Raw genomic sequence first — 10529 nt, 5'->3', positions numbered from 1 at the left:
AGCATCCAAGGAATATAGAAAAACTGTATAAATATTTTAGAGTGGTCAAATTATTCATCTACATATATCAATCCTTCGAATACATTTTATCAGCCGGTCGTGAGATCAAACTCATTCTTAGAAGTTTTTTTCTGTCGAAAAACGGCAAGCTAAGTCAATAAATAGCAATTTAGAGTATATCAAATCAACCATATAATATTCTAAAACATCTGCTTTAGGAAGTCAGAAGTAAAATTATATCAAAAGATGTCCGAACGATAGACATACAAATAAAAGACTTTTCAATGAAAAAAGTAGTATTGATATGATGATAAAAGACTACTTTATTATCTTTTAATTGCAAACAAAGTCATTTTATTCTTACATGCAATATTTCGGAAGTTGTGAGCTTTTGTCGCAAAAAAATGCAATTAAAGCAATTATCTCAAACTCCCAATATACAATTTTAATCTTCTAAAGGCCACCTATCTTCACACTCATGGTCCAAAAATGCCCCATCTCCTTAATATACATATATTTTCAGATGAATCAAGTTTTTATACCAGAAATTGAACGCCGCGCCGCGCGCGCCGCACCGCCAACTAGGTATCATTTTCGATACTATTTGTTACATATACACGTGCATAATATAACATACCCCATTCTTCGAATTTTCGAATGCACTACTGACTGGTTTTGGCTCATATGGTGATGTTTTGTTGTGCATAAAGCAATACAGTTCCATTCAAATATTCAGGGTATTCTGTGGTTAAGGTGATGTCTGATGACGATGGGGTTTGCAATCGTAATTTTTCAGGCAGACGAGAGAATGCCACACACAAAACCGAACTGAGCTAAGCTTTTACACTTCCATTCCACTTGCTACCCACCAAAGGGGTGATGGATGACAGGTGGCAGGGTTGAATATAAATCGCACATTTTCAGTGTATGGGTTAGGCGGGTTTTATTATAGAAGTCTATGAATATTGTATCATTTTCGAGTTTCTACTCGAGTAAGGGTGGAACGAAGAGAGAGAAAAGCAGGACGAGATATTTGCCGAGAGAGGAAATATACAACAACTATACCGATAAAAACATTACCAACGTTTTTCGAAGAGAGTCTGATGCCAACAGAGTCCTCTAGTTCCAATACAATGAGTTAGGTTGAATGATTTTCAAGTAAAGTCACCAGAGATACAAAATTGGTGTACAAAAACGAGGAAATGGTTTACTGAAACTCTGAGTTTACTGCTTCAGAGAAAAGAAGATACATTTTAAGATTCAGTCATTTTAGTTTCATTTCAGTTCAGTCACTGCCGGCTTTTCAAACTGTTTGGACGTGTTATCTCCGAATAGATAAACAGACTTGCTTTGCTAATAGTATTGATACAGTTTATTTAGAAGGCTTTTGTATTGTGATTGTGAAAGTGTGGGTCAATGAATACCAATAAGGTTTGGCCAACCCAACTTATACGTACCTACCCCTTATCATTCAGATAAGGTTGTGTGAAATTTTGTCTCCACTTTAATAACACCATCCACCCATAGCCCCTGGCATTTGCAATCAAGTTAATACCTTTCAGTGATGTTCTTATTTGGGGTAGTTTGAAAGTGCGTTTAAAGTTCATGTAAGCTAAAGTAAATTGTGATGTGTTCTAGTCATTATCATTCATAGTAAAATAATTAATAGAGAGGGTCTAAATTTTAGCTTAATTAATTGGTAATCCGTACTCAATTTGTTGTGTAAATAGTTTTTATACTTTTTAAATCTAACAGTCAGTTTCTTCCGGTTTACGGTTTTTTTTTTTTTAAATTACCAATTAGAATCCATGTTTATTAAAAAGTTATCGTGCGTATTCCAAGATTAAAATGATATCGTTAAACCTTTTGTGCATCGTCCCTTTTTTTATATAATCCCTTTTCTAAACTTTGAGTCACCAATAAAGCGAATCAATGTCGGTACTATAAGTAAATATGTAGCAGCATACATATATAGTAACATTGGAAAAGAAAGAAACTATTATCGAAACACAAGCAAGAATTGACAAAAGGAAGATATATTTTATCCATGTTCTGTTAACTCCAAGAAATGATAGACACTGATCTAAAAAATTCCATTGAATCGTTCGTGTGTTGTATACCTAGTTTTTCTTAGTTCTATGTGCCTCGCATTCCGAAAGACTATGAATATGGAAAGTCAAACCTAAACACACTTAATGAGGATTTTTTATAGATATTAACATTAGGCCATTACATTGAGCGCCAAATTTTAGAATTGATAAAAAAGGTATGTAGAATCTCAGAATGATAAAAACTCAAAACGATGATATTACAAACCATTAAGAACTTTATTCAACCTTTCCACCAATGAAACTATTATTTGACCTTCTGCGCATAGCCACTGTCTGCTTTATTTTCATGGATTGGTATGGCTTATTTTAGAAGGCTTAACAAATTTTAATTTTTTTAAATTATTTCTGAAAATTATGTTTGAAATATTTTGTCCTCTTTTTTATTTGGATAGGTACTATGAGGAGAAATCACTCTAAAAGATTTTTGAATAATAAGGTTCGTCAGTTAAACGACTACAGATCAATGGTCGACGTTAAAATAACTACAGGATAACTTATTTGGACGTACATATTATATTGTTTACTTTACCTAAGTTCATGATGTTGATTACCATTTGAATACAATGTAATGAATTTAAAAAAAAATTACAAAATGAAAATCTGGTAATGAATTGTGTGCAGTCGCCGCCGGCCGTCGGCACCCATTGGAATACTAACGGAAGAACTCATAACCAGGATTATCGTCGTACCCGATTTAGTCAAATTTAAATTATATCATCATTTTTGGACATTTAAACTTCTGTGACTTTTTCTTTTCTTTGAATGATTAAGTGAGTTTTGGGATGTATTTTACATCATAATCACTCAACCATTTGACAAAATAAAATTATATCGGCTTTTAGTACTAAATGTATTTCTTAAGTTAATAAAAACGCGATTTTGGTATGATTTGGACGCATAAAACATCTGATACTTTTTTTGAATCTTCGAATAATTGAGTCAAATTTAAAATATAGTACTTCTGATGTTAAGTACTAAAACCTTACCTAAGGTCGTTTTTGGCTTGATGATGTAAACATTTTAAACTACTGTAACTTTTTGTTGAATAATAATAAGTTTTAAGTATTAAAATTTTGCCTTAGTTAAAAAATTTGAGATTTTTGGATTGATAAAATGTTCAAAACTTCTTTAAATGTCTTGTTCTAATTTTTTTTTAAGATTTCAACTTAGAAACATAATCAAACTCACAACTTTTTATCATAAAATGTGTTTCTAGGAAAAAGAGCAAATATTCAGGTGAATCCTCAATTTTATATTGAGTTGCATTTAAATTCCTGAAACTAGTCTTCAATTCCATCTTTTTTTTTGATGCACATATATAAAAAGATAACATTGAAGTGATTTTTACTTGCGATAAACAGGAACTATAAGAAAAATATATTCCATTCGTAAAAATATTTCGAATCAATGACATTACGATGGTAGAGAAGTCAAAAAAAAAGTGGGTCCATAGCTTCCGTCCGTCCTTCTGTCTGTCCTGGCCCCTTCAGCCTAAGCCATTGTGCAAATTAAGGCACAAGGTTTTCAGCTGATTAGCTTAAGGCGTTTTTTTTTCACTTTTTTAGTACGAAAAAGAACAGCAGATTTTTTTTAATTTTCTATACTTTTTTTTAAATCTGCTTCTTCCTACAAGAACAACATATTTTGGTATTGCTCCCAAAAAGTACCCCTCATAAAAACGTTATTATGTGTTTAAGTTTTCTCAAGAACTAATCCACCGATTTCAATAATCTTCTCTTTCAGTGCAAGCTCTTGTCGATAATCAAATTATCAAATTGATGATGATTTTCGATAATCAAAAATGTCTTTATTTTTTTTTTATTTAAAACAAAATAATCATTTTTTTCACAAAACTTGATATCTTATAAAGGAGTGGACATTTTTAAATTGTATAAGCACTAAATAACTGCATACCAAAAATATTTTAAAGACGAAATTTAAGAATTGTGTATATAAAAAAGCGCTCAAATGATTTACTAAAAAAAATTAAGTTAATCTTGATTTTTTGAGAAATAAAATAGCATTTAAATTTTTGAGAAAATTAATTTTGCCGGTAAGTTTTAAGATCTTATATAGGAAATATTACGAAATATTGACAAAATTAGCATGTTCTAGCGATCCAGTCGGGTCACATTTTTAGATCTTAAAAATTAAATAAATCTACTTTTAAAGTGAATTTGTTTTAGATGTTCTAGAATAAAGATGAAACACGAATTTCAAGAATATAAATGTCCCAAAAACAGAAAAAAAAAATACTTATGTTAAAGTAATGTCCAAATGAAAAACACAAGGCTTAAAACTTTGAATCTCTTGAGAACTTTTGTAGCGTTTTTTGCATTAATATAAATGGCAACAAATAAACAATAATATATTCTTTTTGCAAAATGCTAAGTTTCAAAAAAATTTCTTACATTTCTGCGTGAAAGCAACAAAAACCCTCTTACAATTGTGTTTTGCTCTTAAATATGGCATGATTAGAAAACTTTTGAAATCTTGGAATTTTTTCATATATGTAGAGAGACGACCAAATTAAATAATAATTAGACTAAACCTTGGTGCACAACAGCTTTCTAAAATAATTTAATATGTAACTAAAGTCGTCACTTTAGCCTTTGAAATGTGTACATTTAAGGTTAAGATACACATTAGGGTGGAGTGATCTTATATGAAAAAAAAATAAGGATATGAAAAAAATACACCCTGCAAAAGTTGTATAGGGTTATTTTAATAACTTTAATTTTTGTTTTTAGTTTCCAAAATGACCGCTAGGGGTCGCGCATCGCAATTTTAATCGAACAAAAATTGACAAATTATTTGAAAAACTTACTCCCAGCAAAAAATTTGTTTGATCATTTTATGAACAAAAACAATTATTTTTAGTTTTGAAAACAAACGCTAGGGGTCACGCATCGCAATTTAAAACTAAAAAAGGACATAAAGTCTAACAAAAACATACCTCGCGCAAGTTTTGCAAAAGTTTTGTTGGGTAGTTTTATTAGATTTTATTTTTGGTTTTATTATTTTTTTTTGTTTAAAAATGGCCGCAAGGGGTCGGGCAAACCCTTTAAATATTCACGTAGGCACTACTGGGTAGTAGTTTTAATTTAAAAAAAGGTCGTTTTCATCTTATTATTAAAAAAAACATGATAGTATTTATATGTATATATTTTGTTTTTTTTTTTTTAACTTTTATTTTTTATAATTTTTTTTTTGTTTCTAAATATGGCAGTTCTTTTCGAGACAAAGTGTTTATAATAAGTCCATCTCTGTTTTTAAACCCACAAACAGTCTAGAAAGCCTCAGTCACCAACTTAACCGCTCTTTCAACTGCTTGGCTGTGGCATGGAAGCTGTTTTAAAAGATTTGACTTACTGGTTTCATTTTGTTGCACAACGTCCCAAAGGTCTTCTTCAGTAAAACCCTAGTAAAAGAGGTTCAGTTAAACGTATTCTTTCAATTTGCCACCAATCTATCAACTCGTAGTATTCATCTGCTTCAAAAAGGAAGTTTGGATGCTGAAATTGTCGGACAACTTCTGCATCATTAATGCAATTGGATGCTTCTCTTGCTTTAAGTATACGGCAAAGAGCTAGCTCTCGAATATTTTGGCGATCACCAAACAACATAGCTATTAAAATGTTTTCACACTACCCAAAATATCCTTTCCGAGCGAAGACAGCATGTACTACTTTTTTTAAATCATCTGGCAAATACCTTGCCAACTTAATTGTTTTACAAAAAGTGCTTGGCACCATATACGAAGGAAGGCTGAGATTTTATCTCAAACCACATAACAGAATAAACTTCTTCTTCTGGAGATTCTTTTCAAAAATTGATCCTTCACGGACACCGTTGCTGATAGCTTTAAATATTTCATACAAATTTTTTTGATCCGAGCTCAGGCAAGACAACGGGAGATCAGGTAAGTTAATTTGAACTGCCTGATTCTGAACAACACATACATTTTTGCAATTCCTTAGATCTTTGACAATATCACCAGAGTAAGCTTTTGGTTCAGATGTTTTTCCATAAAGCTTCTCAAATAGATGTCTAAGAGGCTGTTCATTTGCGTGGAGCATACAAATAGACCATTGCAGAGGGCGTTGAATTTTTATCTCAATTTGCCGAATAATTCCACCTCTTAGCCCGGTATTTACATTGGTTCCGTCGCACCTAATAAGTTTAATATTGTGCATTGAGAAACCAGTTTTTTCAAGAAACTGGATTATGGCATTTGTAACAGTTTCGGCTTTTCCATTTTCTGGTAAAATATGACCAAGGTACTTGGATTCTGGTTCTGCAATCAATACGATATGATCTTCAATAACATTACCACGAGGCGTTTTTGTTGAGTCCTTGCGACCATCAAAATAGATCCCTAAGGGTTCACGGATAGATGCGTTAATCAATTGCTTCCTTGATTTTGACCTTTCCTTACTTTATTCTGTCAGCAATATTTGATTGATCCATATCATGGATAACACCGTAGTCTCTTAAAACTGCTGTTACCATTGTTGCTGTTGCTTTGTCAGACATTCTGAGTCTGTCTGCCACCTTCGCAACATTAGAGAGACATTTTCGGTTGGTGTTGAAAAGAGCGTCATTGCCTAACCGTGTTTTTTTTTCTAGTGGCATTGAAATCACAACAGATTCGGCATCTGAAGAGTAGATTTCGGTATCGTCTGTTTCAGCGATGAATTGCGTCGGCTTGCTGGAAGAGCTTGAAGCTGAAGAACTCGTCAACTTTCTTGCAAGGGATTTTTGAAGCTTACTGGTTTCAATAACATTGACTGTCCCAATGGCCATTTTTCTCTGAGTCCTTTGAGGAACTTTTTTTTCTTTTGAACAGGAGCAGCACTTCAAATCAATGCACTTACAAGCTGATATGTCAAAGAGTTTTTTACCATCGTTCTTAAAATCGCTTAACTGCAGCTCAAATGCACCTGACGTTCTGTTTTTTGGTGTTTTAAGAAGTGCAGTCCTTTTCTCGTTTAATTTTTTAATTTTTTTCTCAACACTGAACTTACCGACCGTTGGAATTGAAGACATAACGTAGATTTGCATGATTTTCGAAGCTGTGAGTGATATTCTCTTCATCAAGGAGATTTCTTCTTTTTCGAGGAAGAAAATGTGGCGACAAACATCTTCGTTAGTTGGCAACAGGCGCATCGATAACATTTTCCCTGTTCCAAATATTTGGCAAACTTTTCTCTGTGAGCGAGTAATAGTATCCATTCTGACTTTAATTTCTAGAAAAAAAATCCAGTTAAATATTGTTTTCGATTTTCAAGGCAATCGTACGACGTACATCTCAACAACTTACTTTTTTTAAAACAATAATGTTTGTAGAAAATAATTAAAAGGAACACTTAGCAACGGTGCAAGGAAGCTATGATTCTTTTTCAAATTAAATTTTGTAATACTGCAGAAGTGCAGAAATAAAATTTATAATAATAACGAAAGAAACATTTCAGAAACATTGATTATGGAGAACATTATACCAAAACCCAACAAATTCTATTATGAATTAAAATATAGGTACCTAATAAATAGAAAATTGCTAAAAAGAAAATAGAATAACAAAGGTCTGTTTTATAAAAATAGGGCGTTCTTAAACTCGTTCATACATTTCAAAGTTGTAGGAAACCCCATACACTAAATAAAAAAAAAAAAATGTTTGTTTTTTTAAAATAATTTTTTTTTTTTTGCTTTGCGCGACCCGTGGTGAAAATAAAAAAAATTAAAATTCTTAAAAATGGTTTTATAACTATATGCAACTTTTGCGTGGGGTATTTTTTAGAATTTCAATGTGTTATATTTTTGTTGTTAATGAAGTTTTTAAGAATAAGAGTGTACCTCCTTGACAAAATGTCTCTTTGCCTGAAGTACATCAAACTCCTCAAAGTCTAGTTGTCTAGTTGATTGTTGCTCTGAACACAGTGGTTCGCCAATGTTGTCTTTGATTAGCTTTTGGATTTGATGTACAATTTATTAAAATACTGGCATCCAAAAATGTCTTAACAGTGACATTTCGTGAAAATAAACAAAGCAAACAAGCTTCAACTGACCTATTGATTGGAATTCCCAACTGCAGACTAGACCATTTCACCCACTGCTCTTATAAGACTTATACTAATAGACCAATAGTACAGATGTCGTATATGGATTTGTCAATTGCTAAACGTGAAAGCCATTTCGTCAGTTTAACTTTACCATATAGTAAAGAGACAGTAAGCAGATAAAGACGCTTAAAATTAAAACAAAAACTTTGGAGTTCTTGCAGCTAATTTCTCTCCGCACCAACCTGTTCTACACTTACGCTTTTGATACTAACAGCCACAAATTAACAATATTACTTTGAAATGGAGAGACAAAATAATAATTCCATCAGAAAGCTAAATCAATATATGGAAAACTTTTCATACATAGGAGCTATTAGCTTAGATTCTTACTACGATAATTTTTCTGTTAAACTTTTTAGAAAAACAAATAATCCTGGTACCAATAATATTATGTCTGCAAGCAAATAGGGCCGTCGAGAGGAATTCCGTGCCCTTAAAAAATAGTGGGAACAGGTACGTTGATAGTAGTGAGTATATTGAAAAAAACACTCTCCCCATTGCTTTCAATATTACGGGCCCTGGGGTCTCCCGTCCTTTTCCCCCCTCCTGACGGAGCTGCAAGCAAACCAAGGATATAAACGACTCTGTACTCAAAAAAAGGATAAACACCTATAAAACGAAGCTTTGAAACTTAGTATGTGTAAAGATTCCAAATCTTTTTGGAATTCTTTTCGCTTTTTAAATTGCCAGAACAACAATAATACACTTTCACTGGAGGTAATGTTCTCGCGACTTCTTATGAAAAATTTTTATTAACAGGTACGATTTCAAAAATTAGTTTCGCCATCCCAAATGTCTTCATCTCAGAAAATCATCCTTCCAACAAAAAAAATATCAAAGGGTCTGGTCATGATGGTTTCTCAGTTGAGTTCTATAAACATGTCATTTCAGAGTTTTTAGAATGCATCTTAAATTTCTTTAATATAGTGAAGATACAGTTCCTAAAAACATTAGTTCCTCCAAAATTTTAACTGTTTTTAAGAAAAGTCTAGGGTCAGCCAAACTTTAACTGCGTATTAAACTCATTTGGAAAATTTTTCTTACAATTACTTTAGGTACGTTAGGCTTACGAATTGGGTTGGGTTGCTTGGTAGCAACAAAGTAGCTACCATCTTGATGCCGTTAAAACCTTTCAACTATTGATCAAATCTTTGTGGTAAGTACTGCGGCCAAGCGATTAATTGTTACAAAAAAATGACTACATATTTTTTTTGTTGACTGAAATCTGCATTGGCCACAGTTAATAGGCAATCATTAATCTACAAGCTTTTAATAATAGGTTTATCAACCAAATTATTAAATTTCTATTAGAAGATGCTCCAGAACAATATTGCATTTTTCAAAGATTACTCAAACCAATCGATACAAATTAGAACTAATTTGTAAAATCTTACTTTCTCATTGTATTTTCTTTACGGCATATTGCCATGCTTTGTAATAATTTCTCAAAATATGTTACTGTAGAATACGAATTGAAAAAATGAAGTAAGAATTGAAATTGAATTTTGTAATCAATTGAACTAGAAGTTGTTTTTAAGGGTTAAGGTTTGACTTATTCCTTTGCATTAATAAAAATAAAAAAAAACTTTTAATTTACTCTTGCAATAGTAAAAAGTGGTTTAGAAATTTAATGTTACTAAATATTTGGATATCACCCGGAGATAAATGTGTTTCTGTATCGTACCTCATTGACATCTAAAATAAAAAATAGTGGTCTTATATGAATACCCTGGAGAACTCCTGATTTGGCAATGAAAAGGTTGGAGAAAGAACTTATAAATTTAACTGGATAACATCCATAAAATTCCATTCGATGAATTCAGGAGGAAACTAAAGCTTTCGAACAATTAGTGTAAATAAAGTCGAGCGCTGGACTGAGTTTCAGGGTATTTCAGCACTAATGCGAGTAAATTTGTAAGTGTCGATCTTTTCCGTATAAAACCATGTTGCTGATTACATACTTATTTGATAAATAACTTGTTATAAAAGTGTGGAAACACAAAACAGTTATATTTTTCAATTTGGTTGGTTCAACTAAGCATAGCAATAATAAAATAAGAAGGGGGTTGCATTTATTGATTGTAAGATTTTTAGTAATGTTATTTGAAAATTTTTTGAGATGACCTTTGAGATGACCTCAATGATGCTTCTATGTATGTAAAACCCGTCATGTGATGTGACCCAGTAAATGTATAAACAGATAAAGGCACATTAAAGAAGAATACTATCATAATTAACCAGAAATTTGTATATTATGGTCAAGAGCGTTTATTAAATAAAAACTGAACTGAACTGA

At 31.9% G+C, this 10529-nt stretch overlaps 1 protein-coding gene across 3 annotated transcripts in view; it reads left to right on the top strand.

Moving 5' to 3' along the window:
* The first annotated feature begins 1316 nt into the window (after nucleotides 1-1316).
* LOC129954222 (cell adhesion molecule Dscam2) overlaps nucleotides 1317-10529 on the top strand; it is a 108967-nt gene continuing 99754 nt past the window's right edge. For 2 of the 3 annotated variants that reach the window (XM_056067981.1, XM_056067983.1), the window contains exon 1: nucleotides 1317-1607. The gene's annotated coding sequence lies outside the window, so the exon portion shown is untranslated. Of the gene's footprint in view, nucleotides 2267-10529 lie in introns of all 3 variants that reach the window. The other variant, XM_056067982.1, reaches the window with a different exon arrangement.

The sequence above is a fragment of the Eupeodes corollae genome, chromosome 1 (assembly GCF_945859685.1).
Source record: "Eupeodes corollae chromosome 1, idEupCoro1.1, whole genome shotgun sequence".
NCBI classification, from domain to species: domain Eukaryota; kingdom Metazoa; phylum Arthropoda; class Insecta; order Diptera; family Syrphidae; genus Eupeodes; species Eupeodes corollae.
This window is presented reverse-complemented; position numbering and strand designations above follow the sequence as displayed.